This window comes from Manis javanica, chromosome 10 (assembly GCF_040802235.1).
Source record: "Manis javanica isolate MJ-LG chromosome 10, MJ_LKY, whole genome shotgun sequence".
Classification (NCBI taxonomy): Eukaryota; Metazoa; Chordata; class Mammalia; order Pholidota; family Manidae; genus Manis; species Manis javanica.
Genome location: NC_133165.1, coordinates 61,177,544 through 61,197,434, shown reverse-complemented (window position 1 = coordinate 61,197,434; position 19,891 = coordinate 61,177,544). Strand labels below are relative to the sequence as shown.

Here is a 19,891-nt window from a genome sequence, read left to right as displayed (position 1 = left end):
GGAAAAAAATGACATTAAATGTGCTAAAGAATAAAGCATTTTCCCTTCTGTGGTCTCTCAATTAACTTGTCAAGAGAGCTTTTTATTTGCTGTCTGATGTCATTCTAAGTAAAGTTAAAAATGTAAATTATTAACTTGAATTTTACCATTTATCTTTATATTAAGCAATGCCTGAGTAAACACAAATACAAGAGCAACTAACATTCATAAAAAATCTCTAAAATTGCATAATTCATAATTTGCAGTTTCTACATACACTTGTCTTTTGTTCTTACCAGAACAGTGAAAATGGTACACAAAACTTGACTGATTTAATTTTGTTTCTTGATACATGCACATTCTAAAAATGCTTTTTTACTTTAGGATTATAGGTGGGTAAGGAAAAACTAAAAGGAGAAGGAAATGTGGGTTGATCAATTCTTCTCTTTCCTTCTATGTTATCATTCTTAGTATAAATATTTGTCTAATACAAGGAAGTAACATGAATAAGAAGAACAGATATGGTTCCTTGACTGGAATGTGTTTCTCACAACGTTATTGCCTCCTTTGTGTTCAAAGCAAATTCTGGTTCAAGTAGAAAGCAAGGCCTTTTAGGGCTGCCAGAACCCCCGCTTACTCAGATGTAGACCTCATATGACTACCTTGTGCTTAGATGCTCTTGCATCTTGCTGAACTCCCCTGCACTGTGGGACCACCAGAATTCTGTGCTCATGGGGCATTGTGAATGTTATTTGCAAGTGAAGTGGCAAGGAATGGGGTAGACATCCATTTTGTGCCTATCTCCTTTGCTGACATGTATGCTCATTGTGCCCTTGGACTTCAAATATAAAATATAAGTTCAAAGATAAAACAGTTAAGAATTTTATGAAGCTAACAACAGAGCATTAAACTAAGTTCAGGGCCTTTTGAGTGTGATGCCCTATGTGACTGCACAGATTGCAAAATCATGTAGCTGGCCCTGATCCATTGGAACACATTTTAATAATATTGTTCTAACTCAGTACATGGTCTCCTCCTTTGTAAGTGAAGATAGTAACATTGCCCACTTCATAGGATGCTGTGGGAATTAAATGAGTTACTGTGTGAATTAGTCAGCAATTGTCAAAACAATGCTGCATAACAAACAACTCTAAAACACAGTGGCTTGCAGCAGCAAGCATTTTCTCTCACTTATAGGCCTGTGGGTTGTCTGGGTGGATTGGTTTCAGGCTGCACGTCAGCTGGGGCTTCCCGCCAGGCTTTGAATTTGGGTATGCTCCATAATTCTCTGCCTTATCTTGGAACCAGCAACTCTCAGGGCATGCTCTCCTCATGGTGGATCAGAGGAGCACAAGAGAGGTGCAAACTGCACAGCTGAGAGCTACTGTTCACTTTACATCTACAGGTATCCACTGGCTAAAGCAAGTCACATGGCTAAAGTCAGGGGATAGGGATATTCACACCACCATGAGGCAGAGGAGCATCAATATTTGCTAAATTATAACCCAATCTATCAGGGTGTTATTCTCTGGACTCACTTTTCCAGCTTGTCTTTCCTAAGCTGTCTTTCTTACTATATCCAATGTGGAGCTATTAGAAAGATGATTTGAAGTTGCTGACAAGTGTTTCGAATCTGGACTCTACTAGGGGATTGTGTGGCTTTGGGTTTTATAGTACAATATAGTAGGAGGACCTCGTTGGAAAGCTGGCAGACTCAAAAGTCCTGATATCTCCACAATACAGAGCAAAAGGGACTCTGGGAGGACAGTGAGGAAAACACTAGTACTCTAGGTCACTACCAGGCTCACTGGGAGCCTTGAAACTGGCTCCTGGGGATGCTGAAGGAGCAAGAGTAGCAACAGTCAGTCTCGGCATGCTGAGATTCAGACTTTACCACCCCTGACACCCCACAGGACCACAAACACTGCGCAAAATAGTGACTTCACTGCGCAAAATGACAAGATAGGTGGCTGTGGGGCTAAAAAGCCTCTAGGCACAGCACGACAAGAGTCACCAAGAGATATGTATTCTAAAAAAGATATTGTAAAAAAGAGAGTAGGGTTTTACTACAAAAAGTGGGGAAGATAACAATTGTCTACGCTGTCTATGAAGAGGTGTAAACTTTCCAATTCAGAAACCCTTGGGGAAAGTCTGCCCTTTAACAGAAACTCTTCTGGTTCTCAGATTCCTTAGAGAAGAGAAGTCTAAGGAAAGAGAGTTACACAGCTAACTGCTTCATGTATGTAGTCTGATCCTGAGTATAGACACCCCTGAGGTATAAGCAGCTAAAGTGTTGCCCAGATGTCTCTCTCGCTTTAGCACCTTCTCAAAGAGCAGCAAGAGTCCTTCAGAAATGAGGCAAGCATCTGCCCCAGCTACAAAAGGTACACCCCTCCTCCCCAACCCCACAAAACCAAAGATTATGGCTTGCATCCTGCTGAGGTAGGAATACTATCATGCTATCAACTTACAGCTTCACTGCGGCAGCTGCCAGAATGTTGATCTGGAGCTGGCATGGTGCTGGTGTCCAAAGGTATAATTACAAAGGCATTGTTTAATATGTTGTTATAAATGGTGGCTCCATCTTCAAACCATAGTGTGGAAGTCTATTTAATTCATTTTGTAGCCATGCAGTTTAGCATTTGAACTAGCCTGGCACCTGAAAACTGAAGTTCTTAATTGGAAGGGCTTCAGCAGATGTGTGAAAGCCCTAAATGTGTGTGAAAAATGAGGGCACATGTGCATATGTGCACATGAGAATTTTTCTGGGACGTGTGTCCACAGCTTTCAATAGAGTCTCAAAGGGGCTGATGACACAAAGAGACCACAAACTACTAATTTAGAACATTGTTTATAAGGGAAATGGATTTTCAGATCTAGAAAAACAACTTGCAGACAAACTTTTGGAAGCCAGCCTGTTGGGAAGTTGACAGCTACAAATATATCTTGTTATCATGAATCATACTAAAATATGATCTTGTGAAATTTTCAGTAAATGCTTTGATTTTGCTGTCAGTCCAAAATGATCTAAAAGTCTTTCTTACCCACTTTCACCTTCCCTGAAATTATCCAAGGAACCTAGGGGTGCAAATATCAGCTATATCCATGAAATTGTTTAACTAGGTTTTTGTATTTCTTATTTTGCATCTAAAATATATCTAAGATCTTAAAGGCCCTTTGTCTCAATGGGTCAGTAGCAAGAGAGAGAGAGCACAAGGTTGCAGCTGAATGTGGAAAATAGAAGTTTGAAGATAAGGAGACCATGTAGGAGAGTGACATTGTTGATCTTTAGGGATTTGTAGATAATTCTAAACAAACTCAGCCCTGACCCAAGCCTTTCTAAGGTTAGAAAACCGAGGGCTAATTTTGTGTGTTCTTGCTGAATTTTCACATGGTCCACAGTGCCTGCTTTCAGCTAGAACTGCACATGGAAATACTTATACTGAAATAACATTAGGAAGGGAGCCCCTGTGAGTTTCTGATCAAGCCAGAACCAAGAAAAACTGAAAACCCCAGGAGACTACCTCATTTATTATTTTCATCTTTTCTTCTACTTCATCCCAAAAAAGTCTCTGGGCTGACAAGGACCTGTACATAAGAAACATTTTGTGAGACATATTAGCCTTAGATCTCTTTAGAAATCCTACTTTTAAAGATGCTTACAAAAGAGTTTACCTGCTTGTGAATTGCTCAAGAAATCTTCCTTTCCAACAATGTTGGCATTACTGAGGACTGCCGTATAGTTCAGTTAACTTTATTTGCTTGATTTCTGACAAATGAATTAAGTGAGCTTTTTTTTAGGAGCAGCCTCCTAGTTCTAGTCAGATTATGTTTCTAGTATCTCTCAAAAAGCAATTTATGTGTTTATTTTTGCATATAGAGTCTACTAAGATTACTAAGAAGCAAAACATGTACAAACATTTAAATATTGATTTTATATGATCCAGATCAGATGTTTATATTCTATTGTCTATGTATTATGCACTAAAGCCAATAATCTCTTAAGTAAAGCTGTGTCGGCAAGATGGGTGCGTCTGTCTGCATGTGCAGGAGCAGGAAGTTTTAACAGGAGCAACAGAAGCAAAGAAGATGGATCTGGGCATTAGACTGCTGAGCTCTTTTCTTCTGCATTTCCCTGGCAGGAGTGCTTTAGCAACTTCTCCGCAGACTTAAGCCACATGAGGAATAATAGAAGTACCCCCTTCCCAATTCTGAAGTCTATTGTAGGCTGGAATCAGTTTGTCTTTGGCTAACAGGGGGTAGGGCAGGTCTACATTCTGCATTTTGCTATGTGTCATGCTGTGCTGTTTACAGAATACAAAACCATCTGACCACATTTTCACATTTTGCAGCAAAATTGTGCTTTGAAAATATAACTCTTTTGAGGGAAGAAATAGGAAGAGAAGGATGTTCCCAGAATTCTCAATAATTTCCAAATCTTAGCTAATGGGAAATGCTTTCTCATACCTTCATTTTCCTAACAGATACTGAATTAAACAAAAAAAATTCCTGAGTTATCTCAGGTAAACAAACAGAATATTCTTTCTTGAATGTTTGAAGTTGAACTATTGTATCATACTGTGAGTTTCTCATGGGTAATCACTAGATCTTATATTCCTATCACTGCATTTTAAAAATATTCCTCAGAGCCTGGCATGGTGACTGGCATGTAAGAGAGGCTCCATGAATGTTTATTTCATTTGCTTAACTTGTTCAAAAGGAGTACAGAATTTTAGGGTTTAGGCTCAGATTTGAAGCATGAACATCTTTGAGCAGAATTGTTAAATGAACAAATGATGTGCCTTCGGAATCCATCTACTTTCCCTTTCACTGTGTACATCACAGGTGCCAGTGTAATTTTGCTGTTCTCTGTTTAAGATTACACATTTCCACTGTATCACTGTCACCAGGACTGTTTCTCTTGATTAAACTCTTTCTTGATAAAATCAGAGCAAGTCATGGTGATAGAATGGGAGGGTCTCTGCATAACTTATTGCTTTGAGCCCTGGGAACAATAGATATTCATGGAAATGGGAGAGACAGGGTGTGACATCCTTGCAAAACCTCTCTGACCACGGACCACATCAAGCTGGAAACAGCCCTAGTTTCAGTCTTAATTTTAAGGATTGGAGAGGAAGCAACTAAATATCCCCCTGAGACAACACAGTCTCTCTCCTTATTTTGCAGATGGGAAAATTGAAAAATAGAGCATAAATGACCACTCAATTTGACATTATAAGTCAGGGTCAGAGCTGGGAATAAAAACAAGGGGCCATGCTGGATTTTCTATCATGTTAAGCCTTGATTTAACAAAAGATGTATAATTAACTTCATCTACAACTCTGACTCTTTCTTTAGAAAGTGGTTCATTATATCTCCCCAAACTGTGTTTTAATATATGTAATAACAAAAATCCTCCTCATGAGATCCTGGCATATTCAGTTTTTTGTGTCAGTATGTATTGTACGCATAAAGTTCAGTAAACGCCTTACATGCCATTTTGAAGTAATTCAAATATAGAGTCAGTTTTTTCTTTGGAGTTAAATCATATTTGCTGTGTACTTAAATTGGATAAAGTGTTTTTCTTCCACATGTCTGCCATTTCAGCTATATGTTGAAGATTAGGTAATAAAATTTTTATTTCACTGTGGCATTAATATAATATATATATAGAAGTCTTCTTGATTTTAAAAAGCTATTTAAAGCTATTTTTGCAACAAATCACAATCTTTATTAAATTCCTTTTGCACAATTTTGATGTTCTAGCACTTCCTCAAAAACAGAGTAAAACAAAAATGACTATTAAAGTTATTTTTGAAGTCTTCAACTCTGGGAGGCAAGCAGCCTTCTTCATAAATAAACTATCTTGTTAATTAGGTTTTATCAAATTTATGTAATAAATTTATTTAACAATGCAATTAAGGCATAGCAATATTCTAATCACATTTTGAGTGTGTGAAAAAAACAGAATATACTTCCTCAGCCCATTCCACATAGCAATGGCAAATGGTTAGGGAGCCATGTTGAATATTTTGGGCAAGAAGAGTATGTTTTTAAGCTCTGCATTAATAAGATAAATATCTGGGTCACCATTTAGCACTCATTATTAATGACTATCTGCATACTGTGGCCATGCTCACTAAGTCAGTAGATTTTGCCACTTACTGACTAGAAATTCAGAACAGAAAACATAGCTTTCTACAGACATCTTGTCAGTGGGAAATTCCAAGTGCGGTCACTGACAGTTTATTTAACATATAACACCCTGTAATTATTTCACATTTTAAAATATACAATTTGTAAGACAAATTTTCAAGTACTTAGTGGATAAACCCATGCCAATGGACTGATTCATCGAGGTTAGCTTTTTTATGCCTCAAGCAGTATTTGATGCTCTGTTTCACATAACTTTCAGAAATGCTAAATTACAGTTTTGGAGTTCATGGACCCTCTGGGAAATTAGGGCATTCTTCTCTCTTTAATTTTAGACTTCAGTAAGAAATCCACTTGCATTCTGTGTCTCATCAGATTCTGCACTAATGAATCCCATATGCGCCAGGCTGTATATGAATTCAAAAGTAGGCAGAAAGAAAATGATAGCTGCTGGTGAATGAACTTCCTCAGTTAACTGAAAATGCAATTATTTTTATACGCCACAAATTATAGCACTGTTTCTAGTTGATGTAATACCAGTCTATGGTCTTCAATATTCACTTGCTTATTGAAACTTTGTGAGTTTTGTGCTAAGATACCAAGGGAACACAAAAAAGTGAGCAAGAAAATTTGTCTGTAAAGTCTATATCATAGTACATCTCCCATGTAACCTATTAACAAGTATTCTCTGGAATATTTTAAAAAATTAAGTATGAAATATCCACTGCCGGCAAATAGACTTGAGGCACTACCTCTGTTACGTCTAAATTTGGAAAATTATGAAGTCTATGTTGGATATTAAAACAAGTATTTTTCAAAACTTGAATTCTGGATCCACGGGGAGAAAATGGCGAGTAGGAAGGCAAGGCAGAAACCTCCACTCCCCTCCACACACACACCAAGGAAGCAACTACAGCAAATACAACTCACCTTGAAAATGACCTGAAGACTGCAGAACAGACCACCTACAGTACCTGGTGAAGAAAAGAAGAACACACTGGGAAGGATAAAATGGCAGAGCTGTGATCAGGCAGGACCCAAGCCCTTCCCCCATTCCAACCCACAAGTGGGAAGAAGAAGAACAGAGCAGGAACTCTGCACACCTGGCCATGGAAATCTGCTCTGGGAACATGAGTCCACATTGCATTGGGTTTTGGAGATTAGCTGGGCTGGATGCCAGGGAGAGTTGGAGCACTCTGGAAGGCTGAGACTCCAGCCACTTGTGGAGGATGGTACATTCCACTAGTCCACTGAGACCCAACACAGAGGCAGCAGTCTGAAAGATTTACCATCAGTGGGAAGGGTGCCAGAAGGGCTAGCCTTGGATGAAGCTATTTCTGCAGAAGAAAGGGCAGGAGTATAACACCTCCCCAGCCCTCCAGAGCCCCAAATGCTCCGTCCCCCTCTCTGGTGGCTCTACCTGAGTCACTTCCCTGTGTGCCTGCCTGCCTGCCCACCCAGCCTGTTCAGCCTAGCAGTGTCACACTTTTCTACCTGGCAGGCAGAGTGGGGTTTTACCAGATTTTTCAGTCCTATCAGATCAACTGAGGAGGTACCTGCAAGAGCCAGCTGCAAACATTCTTTCCTCCTTGATGGCAGCCTGTGGATGTGACCACATGCCTGCCAGTGCCCCCACCGCCTCCCACCTGCTACTGGTGCAGGACCATACACCCTTGCAAACCACCGCTGTGTACCCACCCCAGAGCTATACAACTGCCATGCCCACCCTGTTAGCCCAGCAGCACTGCCATCATTTCAGGGCAGTAAGAGGGGGGCCCCACCCACAGTGATCTCAGCAGAAGCACTGCTGCTCTGCTCATAAAAGAGTAGCTGAGGCAAACTGCCATACATAGCAGACTGAGATAGACCACTGCTGGCTGACAGAAAGGCAGCCATACCCATAGCCCACCAACAGCAATGAGACTCCACTGGAAAGGAGAACCAGGTACTGAAGGGTAAATGGTCTTCAGCTTCTGGGCACCACAGGGCACATTCTTCTTAAAGCCTATTCTCTAGAACAGGAAGTATAGCAGGTGCATGCAATACAAAGGAAGAAACACAGAAACCCAGACAAAATGAGACAGAGGACTATGTTCCAAACAAAACTACAGGATAAGACACCAGAAAGAGGGCTGGATGAAATGGAGATCACCAATTTTATTCATGAAGATTTCAAAAAACAGTCACAGATATGCTCACTGATCTGGGGTAAAGTATTGATGATTTCAGGGAGGACTTTAAAAAAGAGATAGAAGAATTGAAAGAGAGACACTCAGAGCTGAAGAATACAGTAACTGAAAAGAAGTATACAATGGAGAGAATGAATAATAGATTGGTGCAAGAAGAGGACACAACCAATGAACAAGAAAACAACTAAGCTGAGGAACAGAGAGAAAAAAGAATCTCTAAAAATGAGAGGCTACTAAGAGAGCTGTGTGTGATAACTCCAAACAAAACATATTCACATAATAGGGGTATCAGAAGGAGGAGAGAGAGTCAGAAATGTAGCAAGTCTCAATAATTGCTGAAAGCTTCCCCAGTTTGGGGAAGGAAATAGACACCCAGGTCCTGGAAGTGCAGAGAGCCCATAACAAAAGGAAACCCAGGAAGACAACACTAAGACATAAAATAATTAAAATAACAACAATTAAGGATAAGGAGAAGGTACTGAAAGCAGCCAGTGAGAGAAAAAGATTACTTATAAGGGAGATCCCATCAGGTTATCAGAAGACTTCTCAGTAAAAACTTCACAGGACAGAAGGGAGTGGCATGAAACATGTAATGTATTGAAACAGAAAGACCTTCAACCAAGATTCCTCTACCCAGCAAGATTATCATTCAAAATTGAAGGAGAGATTTTAAATTTCCCATATAAACTAAGGCTGAAGGAATTTATAACTAAACCAGCATTACAGAATATGTTAAAGGGACTTCTGTAGATGGAAATGTTCCTAACCCTAAATAGTTTTCATTAGTGACAATAAACTCACAGAACAGGTGTAGGTCAATTACTTACCAAGCAGGTTTGAAATTAAAACAAAACAAGTAGTAAAACCAACTACATACAAAATCAGTCAAGGGATATACAAAAAATGAAGATTATGACATCCAATACATAAAGTGTGGAAGAGGAAGAAGAATAAAAAAGTACTTTTAGATTGTGTTTGAAGTAGAGTGACCATCAACTTAATACAGACTATTATTTGGTTAGGAAGCTATCCATGAACCTTAAGGAAACTACAAACCTAATGCCTATAATAGATACACGAAACACTCAAAAAGAGAAATACAACCACAACACTAAAGAAAACCATCAAATAATGAGAAGATTACAAGAGAGGAAGAAAGGAACAGAGAGGAATTACAAAAACAACCTAAAAACAATTAATAAAATGGCAATAAGTACATAACACTCAATAATTACCTTAAATATAAATGGACTGAATGCACCAATCAAAAGACATAGAGTTGCAGAATGAATAAAGAAAGAAGACCCATCTATATGCTGCGTTAAACAGTCCAAACTTACAATTAAAGAAACTAGAAAAAAGAGAGCAAATGAAATCCAAAATTAGTAAAAGGAGGGACATAATAAAGATCAGAGCAGAAATAAATAAAATAGAAAATAACAAAACAATAGGAAAATATCAGTGAAACCAAGAGCTGGTTCTGTCAGAAAATAAACAAAATAGAAAAACCCACTAAGCCAGACTTATCAAGAAAAAAGAGAAAGGACACAAATAAACAAAATCAGAGCTGAAAAAGGAAGCGTCACAATGGATACCACAGAAATACAAAGAATTATTAGAGAATACTATGAAAAATTATATGCCACTAAATTGGACAACCTAGAAGAAATGGACAACTTTACAGAAAAATACAAATTTCTAAAACTGGCCCTGGAAGAAACAGAAAATCTAAACAGACTAATTACCAGCAATGAAATCAAATTGATAATAAAAAAACTCCCAAAAAACAAAAGTTCAGAACCAAATGGCTTCACAGCTGAATTCTACCAAACATTTAATGAAGAGCTAATACTTATCCTTCTTAAAGTATTCCAAAAAGTAGAAGATGAAGGAATATTTCCAAACTCATTCTATGAGGCCAGCATCACTCTAATACCGAAACCAAAGACACAATGAAAAAAGAAAATTATAGACCAATATCTCTGGTGAAAATAGATGCAAAAATCCTCAACAAAATATTAGGAAACCAAATACAAAAATACATCAAAAGGATCATCCATCATGACTAAGTGGGATTTGTTCCAGGGATGCAGGATGGTACAATAATCATAAATCCATCAACATCATACACCACATTAACAAAAAAGGTAAAAAACGTAAGATCATCTCAGTAGATCCTGAAAAAGCATTTGACAAAGTTCAACATCCATTCATGATAAAAACCCTCAACAAAATGGGTAAGAGGGTACATACCTCAGCATAATCAAGGTCATATGTGACAAACCCACAGCTAACATCATACTCAATGGAAAAAAGCTGAAAGCTTTTCCCTCTAAGATCAGGGACAAGACAGGGATTTCCACCTCCACCACTTTTATTCAACATAATCCTAGAGGTCTTAAACATGGAAATAAGACAACACAAAGAAACAAAAGGCATCCAAATTGGTAAGGAAGAAGTTAAACTGTCACTATTTGCAGATGACATGATATTATACATAGAAAACTCTAAAGACTCTACCTAAAAACTATTAGAAACAATAACTGGATTCACCAAAGTTGTAGGATACAGGATTAATACACAGAAATCAGTTGTACTCCTATATACTAACAATGAACTAGTAGAAAGAGAAGTCAGGAAAACAATTCCATTCACAAATGCTTCGAAAAGAATAAAATACCTAGGAATAAACCTAACCAAGGAGGTGAAAGACCTTTACTCAAAAACTGTAAGACACTCATGAGAGAAACTAGAGAAAACACAAATAAGTGGAAACCTATCCCATGCTCATGGATAGGAATAATTAATATTGTCAAAATGGTCATTCTGCCCAAAGCAATTTACATATTCAATGTAATCCCTATCAAAATACCAATGGCATATTTCAATGAACTAGAGCAGATAATCCTAAAATTCACATGGAACCACAAAAGACCTCAAAAAACCAAAGCAATCCTGAGAAAGAAGAACAAAGCTGGAGGTATTATGCTGACTTCTAGTTACACTGCAAAGCTACAATAATTCAAACAGTGTGGTACTGACACAAGAACAGACCCATAGATCAATGGAACAGAATAGAGAACCCAGATATACCATTAGCTGTATATGGTCAATTAATATACAATAAAGGAGTCATGAATATATAATGGGGAAAAGACAGCCTCTTCAAAAGTGGTGTTGGCCAAACTGGACAGCTACACGCAAGAGAATGAATGATTACTGTCTAACTCCATATGCAAAAGTAAACTCAAAATGTGTCAAAGACCTAAATGCAAGTCATAAAACCACAAAATTCTTAGAAGAAAACAGACAAAAATCTCTTGAACATAAATATGAGCAATTTTTTCCTGGACACATACCCTCAGGCAAGGGAAACAAAATAAAAAATTAACAAGTGGGACTCCATCACACTAAAAAGCTCTGTACAGCAAAGGACACCATTAAGAGAACAAAAAGGCAACCTACAGTATGGGAGAATATATTTGTAAGTGATTTATCCAATAAGGGGTTAAAGTACAAAAGGAAGAAAGAACTCATATGCCTCAACATCACAAAAAGCAAATAAATCTGACTAAAAGAGGCCTAAACAGACATTTTTCCAAAGAAGAAATGCACATGGTCAACAGTCATGAAAAGATGCTCCGCAACGCTAATCATCAGGGAAATGCCAGTCAAAACCACAGTGAGGTATCACTTCACACCAGTCATGGCCACTATCCAAAAGACAAGAAACATATGTTGGTGAGGATATGGAGAATAGGGAACACTTCTACATTGTTGGTGGGAAAGTAAATTGGTCCAGCCACTGTGGAAAACAATATGGAGTTTCCTCAAAAAACTAAAAATAGAAATGTCATATGACCAAGTCATTCCACCTCTAGGAATTTGTCAGAAGAAAACAAAATTTCTGACCTGAAAATACATATGCACCCCTATATTTATTTTCTCATTATTTACAATAGCCAAGATATGAAAGTAACTAAAATGCCCATCAGTAGATTAATGGATAAAGAAGATGTGGTACATATGCACAATGGAATATTATCCAGCCATACAAAAAAGAAATCCTCCTATTTGCAACAACATGGATAGAACTAGAGGGTATTATGCTCAGTGAAATAAGCCAGGCAGAGAAAGACCAATACCATATGATTTCACTTGTTTGTGGAATATAAAAACAAAACAAAACAAAATGAACAAAATAGCAGTAGACTCACACACACAGAGAAGTGACTGGTAGTTACCAAAGGGGGAGGACTGATTGGGTGGGTGGTTGGAGGTTGAGGGGGATAAAGGGCACAAAGTTCTCCATCATAATATAAGTTTGTCATGGGGACAATAGTACAGCGTGGGGAATATAGTCTATGATTCAGTAACATCTTCCTATGTTGACAGATAGTAACTGCACTAGTAGGGGTGAGGATTTAATAATATGGGTAACTGTTGAACCACTGTGTTGTATACTTGAAATCAATGTAAGATTGTATATCAATGATATTTAATTTTAAAAAACCTGAATTCTGGTGTGTTCATTATTTAGAGAATACATTTCCAGTGTCATCTATACACAAAGTGCAGAGAGAATTTTATTTTGGCAATCAACTTAAAAGGCACTCAGCTTCCTATATTTCAAGAGCAGATAATCTGTAGAACAATATATTCCAATAAATCTGGAACTCATATTTCTTAACATTGACAATCTTTCTATTTAACCCTCTGTTGGACATAAAATTTTATTCATTCTTAGTGCAGAAGGAGCAGCAGAAAGAGAAAGCCTTATTAAAGTATTTAATTATCTTTTCAAGCTAGAGAACTTGGTTAGTTTCGAGGGGTTCCAATATTTAACATTTTATTGTTTAAGAAATGTTAACAATCCAGAATAATCTCCCTATTTTAAGGTCAACTGATTAATAACCATAATTTCATTTGTAACCTTACTTCCCTTCCACAATCAATTATAAGTGTTGTTAAACGTGAAAGAGGGAGGTAGATGAGGAGGTCAGAGTGAGTCCACGTGAAAACTTGGCCCCATTGCTGGCTTTGAAGAAGCCAAAGAATATGGGTGGCCTCTCGAAGCTAGAAAAGGTGAGGAAATAGATTCTCCCCTTAAAGTCTCCAGAGAGGGATGCAGCCCTGCTGACACCTAGATTTTAGTCTAGTTGGACACATTTTGAACTTCTAATCTACAGAACTAGTAAATGTAAAATAATAAATTTGTGTTGTTTAAAGCAAAAAAATTTTTTTTAAAGGAAAAGGGAAAAAAGAGAAAAAGTAAAGGAAAGAAATGAGTGCCACTTATTAAGGAAGTAGAAAAGCTTCTACTCTTCGACTCCAGTTTGGGACACATAGGCAGAATGGCTGCTGAGGCAATTAGTACGTCACCAGAGTCACAATCAGCCACTGAGTCAGAGTGGGCTTTCCCTTTCAGGAACACAGTTCCCTTTCAGGGAACACAGACACACAGTGGTATTTGTGGCTTTGTGTGTATGAGCAGGTGGTACGGAGTGAATCCTATTACTTCCCACGGTCTATTAATAATTGTCTTTCTCTTGGCTTTTCAGTATTCCTGTCCACCAGATTACTTTTTTCCTTAGCCTATTCCTAGTATCCCCTTCCCCCCCAAAACATGTATCTACTCTAAAATTCAAATTTTAATCATTATATTTTCTGCTTATTTATTAATTTTCACAAACTGTGTGACTAGAAAATATCGACACTCAATTTAATGAGGTCACAGCAACTTGGTTTCATTAATTCCCTAAGGATGCTACACCAAAGGGAGAGTTGGGAATAAGCACTTACAGCAATTACCAAATAGAGAAAAAGCCTAGATTTAAAAAACTTTTAATTATTTAAATAATTACTATATCAAATAATAATCTATGTCACCTAATTTCTTAAAAAATACAAATCTATCTACCTATTATAACAATTCCATTATTTAAGCATATACTTTTGCTTTTAATCCATACTATGCAAGTATGAAGTCTCTTGGTTATAATTTATTTAAACTGCAATATTTTAATCAAGCCAACTTACTCTAAGCTTATTGTGAACATATGTTATAACAGTTAGTGAAACAAACTGAAGGAAGAAGAAAACCAGTCAAGTTTCAACAATTCAGAATATGTAAGAGGGATTAGAATGCAGTGGTTCATTTATGTGCTTTAACCTAAGCAAGGGTGTTTGAATGGAAAGCAGTTCAATAAAATACACTTAGAACAAAGTGAGCATGACCGGATAATCCAGACTTTGGGAAATAGACAAAATGTCAGAATATTGGAAGGCCCATGGGTGAAGGCAATGCCTCTCCTGCAGGGAATCATTCCACTGTTCCTATGCAGAGAAGTTAATTCTGGGCAGGAAATAAATCGAGGAGCTATTCCTGAGAAAGGAATGGGAGAACAAAGTTTTTCTCTCTCTAGAGTAGAAATAGTTTGTTCCAGACTTAAAATTTGGAGTAACATGGACTGGAATTTGAGGAATGGGGAGATAATACTAGTAAATATTTATAGATAATATGAATGCATTTTTAATGTCTTTTATTAAATGGGAGCTGTATCACTCACATCATCAGGAGCTAAACTAGACAAAAGAGACCTTTAATATATTTTGTAATAAGAGGGCAGACTAACAACTCCTTTAAAAGTTGATCAGGTCTCACCCCGGGTGGGTTTCTTACCTACTTGGCTACATGTCACAACTTGACAAGAGTTTTCTCCCATTTTCACACCTGCTTTTTCAAGGGAAGTAGGGAAGAGAATAGATGAAAAGATTGTCCTGAATGAGCTGAAAATTACTGAAGTTGGGTTAAGGGTACATTTGGTATATGTTTGAAGTGTTCCATGGTAAGTAATAAAGTTCCAGTAATAATAATGATCATAGTACTGGCACACAGCATGGGCACCCTGAAGCCTGGGCCGGGACCTGAATCATCACGGGGGCGCCATAAAAGCAGAGCCCTCTCACGGTGCAGGATCCTTCTTCAACAGTGCTACCATGTGGCATGAGTGGCCAGCCCAGGCTCCATCCATTTGGAGTTTTAGAAGCTAGACTAATGCACTGTGGACTGAGGTATGCCCCTGAGGTTCTTCGATAAATTGAGGCGTAGGACGAGCTTCCAGAAGCATATCCTGAAATTCTGGTCAACAAGAAACAGTGGGGGCTCCAAAGTAGATAGGTCTGATAAAAGAGTGCAGACTGGTTTTTGTACATGCAGACTTAGTAAAATAGTTACACTAGTTAAATAAGACCACACCACTAACAGATTTTAAGCCTCTTATTTTTCTTACTTATTAAAAAACATGTTTTCTAAAACTTCTGGAATTCTATGTCCCAATGCTGATCAAGAGATAAAATAATTTTAATGTAGCTATTATTCGAACAAAAATTAAGCTGGCTTCATTTGCTCGCCACAGAACTTTCCATTGATCTTGGGATCATATCTTAACTTATTAACACAATGTAATCAGCCAATATCCTCCGACACCATACTCCAGCTTTATTTGCCTTCTTCCAGTTTCTCAGTCCTCCTAAATGACTATCTTGCATTTGACGTTCCCTCTTCTCCGAAGTCTTTCTCCATCCTCCCACCCCCGGGATTGCTTTAATCAATTCCTACTCATTGTAAGGCCCAGATTAATGTCTCCCAGGAATGTTGTTAGTGATACTCTGTGTGGTCCCCTTCATGAACATTAGCAGGGGACCTGCTCTTTCCCTTTTATAGAACTTTCATTTATATGTAATACATTACATAAATACTGGTATTCATTATGCTTATTGTCCATCTCTGTAACTAGAATGAATGCTCTAGGAGACTAGGACCCTGGCCTGTCTTATTTACTGCTTTATCCCCAGCACCTACCATAGGTTACCTTGTTGCCTAATAAATATTTGCTGATTGAATGAATGAAATCATCATCAAGCGATTTTTTGAATTAAAATATCTCTAAAGCCATTTCTTCATATTTGGCAACCTACTCTTGGGATATTTATCAAGATCTGTTTTATTTAAATTCTTAGCTGTGTGTCACTGGCAGGAAAAACACTTCTTACAATAATCTATTCTTTTGCTTCATCTAGTGACAATGTTTTAATCAAAATGTCTATTGTGTGAGTACTATTTTCAGTTTTAAGTAAAATGAGAAAGTAAACAGAACAGTTTTGTCTTTTTTCAGACAGGAATGACAAACAATGAAATTGTCAGATATTTAAACACAGATGTGTTGGCTCCAAATTTAATCTTACTGTCTCCAGCCTCCTATCCATCAATTATGCTAGCATTTCTTATTGTCATCCAGGGTCATGAGATTCTTACATCTAGGTTTGTAGAACAACTTGGTTGTCATTTCTATAAACAAAAATAATCTGTCTTTAAAGTTGCACAAGAATACATTTATTAATAAACAATCACGAGATATAAAGAAGAAAAAACTCACTAACATGTTCACTACCCAGAGATACCCTCAATTTATATTTTGTTTTATCATCTATACATTTTTTATCTCCACAAAATGGATCCTGGGGCATGTACTCTTTGAAATATGATTTTTTTTCACTCCAACTATATCACAAATACATGTACCACATGTACATTAGCTAAGCAAAAGCTCACCTTTTAATTCTAGGAATGGGAGGTTTTGTGGTGTGTTCCTCCGATTAGCACCATGTTCCCTGTGGACATTCAGGGGATGCCTGCTGGCTGAGTCATACGCCCAACTGCTGCTTCATTTTTCTACAACATGGAACCTGTGAAACAACTTTACCAGTAATTATGATGATCCAAATGTAATACACAGTACTCTGCTCTTTGTGGAAACATGTAAACCTTATTGTTCCTACACTAGGACTGACTGATTCCTCAGCAACTTCCCACAGAACTGATCTCAAAACACTATTATCTGAAAGTCATTAGCCCTCAGTGTAACTTTTGTTAAAATTACAAGGTTTTGTCCTCTAAAATTCCTCTTGGAATGTTCCAACACTCAAACTTCCCTGTGAATTTAATGCATTTTAATTGTCTAGTCCTAAACCTGTTTAATATATTTCCATTTGCAAGGCTGTACAACTTCTGGTTGCAGTTATTTCACTCAGCTTGTGAGGAATACCCTGCTCCTACCACTTTGCCTGCAGGTAAGCATAAGAAAACATAAACCCATTCTTACATCAGTAATACTGAGATATCACTGCTTGTCACATTCGTATATTAGTACTTGCTTGTCTTCTCCACACCAAGCCAAATCAAAACAGCAGAGACTTGTTTTCTGTCTGACCATGTGATTATCCCAAATGGCTGAGAAGTTCACCATTAAATTATTTATGTAATTTTTCATTTATTGGTTCAACACTCTAACATCCTTTTCATGTGATAGCTTTATCTCTTGTGCTTCTCCAAACAAACCATGTGACTCCAAAGTAAACACATACTCTTAAAGGAACACGATGACTTACATTGTATAATCACTATGTGATTATAGGAATATAGAAACACTGGGAAAAAATGGGAAAATGAAGGTCATTCTGGACATCTTTGTTTAGTCCAGTCCTTGGACCCTGGCCACACAATTTTCGAAAATGTACTTTTATCCACATCTTCTGAATATTTTCTGCTGTGTTTCACTAGACCAAAATCCCTAAAGTAAAAGCTCAGGGGAAACTACAGACATTATCCAGGCACCAAGTAATGGAAATTTCATTACAATCACATATTGGCACATTGTGCATTTAATTGTTTCCACAGTGCACAGAAGCAATGCAGAATAACCATGCACTTGAATCCTGAAAGCTCTAGAAGATCTCCCTCTGTGTCATCTGAAGGTAGTGCTGGTTGCCACAGAAAAGAGAAAGAAGGCCTGGCATTACCAGGACTCAAAGTTGCTTTTCCTGATACTCTACTTCCATTCTTCTGTTGGCAGTGCCAGACTGCTGCCCAAAAATGTTGATTGCCATTCACAGAAACAGAAGGAAGAACTGTTTGACTAATATGAAGGGAAGCAATGGTCTGCTGATGGGGTCCCCATTCACTTGAAGCATTGGCCACACTGTGGACTGGAATTGCACAGCTCTGGAAAGCATGCTGAGGGGGGTGCGGAATGACAACTGACATCTAAAAAGAAGTATCCAAATTCTATGGACACTGATTCCAATAAAGAAGAATTGTGACATGTACATGTTTCCATAGCAACCTCTTCTGCTGTGTTGAATCCATGAGACAGAAATTACAAGAACAAACACAGCTAAGTATGTGTGCAGGTAGATAGCAAATATAGAGTACATTTTCTGGGCTCTTCTGTTCCACATTTATTGCTACTCCAGCTGTTTGTGCATTAATAATAGCACCACATATGCTAATAGTTTTAGTAATTAGTTTTAGAATTGGGCTAAACCCTTCATCATTTTTGTGAACTCTCACAATAAGCTTATGAGGATAGATAATTTTATTATCCCTATTTTACATAAAAAGAAACAGAAGCAGGCAGATGGTAAATTCCTTATCCAAGATTATTCAGCTAAGAAAAAAGCAGGAGCAGGGCAAAATCCTAATGTCAGTTCCATTTAACTCTGAAACCCATGCTTTATATTGGTAAGTTCGGTTGAGAAGTTGCTCGTGTCTTCTTAGGTATTTTGGCTAAAATTTAGGAGCACAGCTGCCAGGGGTGTTACCTCTGTTAAGGTGATAGGTTTGTACCTACTTAACAGTTTGGGCCTTAGGTATTTTTTACTTTACTTTTGTTTTGTTTCTATGCACTGACAGGAAGCAGTGCCACCAGGGACCAGGGAGGACTTGGAGAAAGAAGCGCTGGTCCCTTTCACCTACCCCCACCCCCTCTTGTGCCATAGTTGTACCAGCAGCCAAGAGAGAATCTGGCTCTTCCTAGAGCCCCGGGAAGACACCAGAGAAGGTACAATAAAGTGGTCCTAAAGAAGAAGCAAAACATAATGTGACTTTGGCACAAAAGCAAGTCTCCAGTACCCTCGGCCTGAGGATGCTTCAAGAGGCATTCGAGAGAGAGAGGAAAACCGGAGGGGGACTGAGCTGCTTCTCATCAGACAGGTGGGGATGTCCAGGCATGATTATTAGGTAGCTAAAATAAATGTGAACTTATCTCACTGACTGGCCAGAAGCCTGGATGACCCTGTTCCTCCTGCAAGTCCTCCCTTTAAAAAGAAGACAGAACGGGACTCCCTACCATGGAATGCCGGTTTTAAGGCTATTTTTAAAACATGGAATGTAAAGCAAAGAGTTGAACTTACAAAGCAGTACCTTTCTCATCCATCTCTAGTTACTGTCAATCACTTTTTCCAACCCGAGGCCCAAGTACTTTTGACAGTGATAAAACCAGACTTACCACATGGACTAGGATTGAGAATGGAGCCAGAATCTTGGGCAGAATAATTTATGCAGTACACAGGCCCAAGAACACAACAGTTTATGTAGGCCATGTGTGAAGCTCTCAAGAGTCCTGGAGCAAGCCTAGGTCAAACTAGAGTGTGACAAATCAACCTGGCGGATGCGCAGATGTTGGAGATTTGACTAGCTAGACTGTGGTGAGGATTGGGTGATCTGAGCA

The 19,891-nt window shown here is 38.1% G+C and overlaps 1 long non-coding RNA gene across 1 annotated transcript in view; it reads left to right on the top strand.

The window, feature by feature from the left end:
• Positions 1 to 18,476, top strand: part of LOC140843742 (uncharacterized) — a 29,436-nt gene extending 10,960 nt beyond the window's left edge. Inside the window, exons 2-3 of the long non-coding RNA XR_012121756.1 lie at positions 17,380 to 17,453; positions 18,061 to 18,476. This is a non-coding gene — a long non-coding RNA (uncharacterized lncRNA). The remainder of the gene's footprint in view (positions 1 to 17,379; positions 17,454 to 18,060) is intronic.
• Positions 18,477 to 19,891: the final 1,415 nt, after the last annotated feature.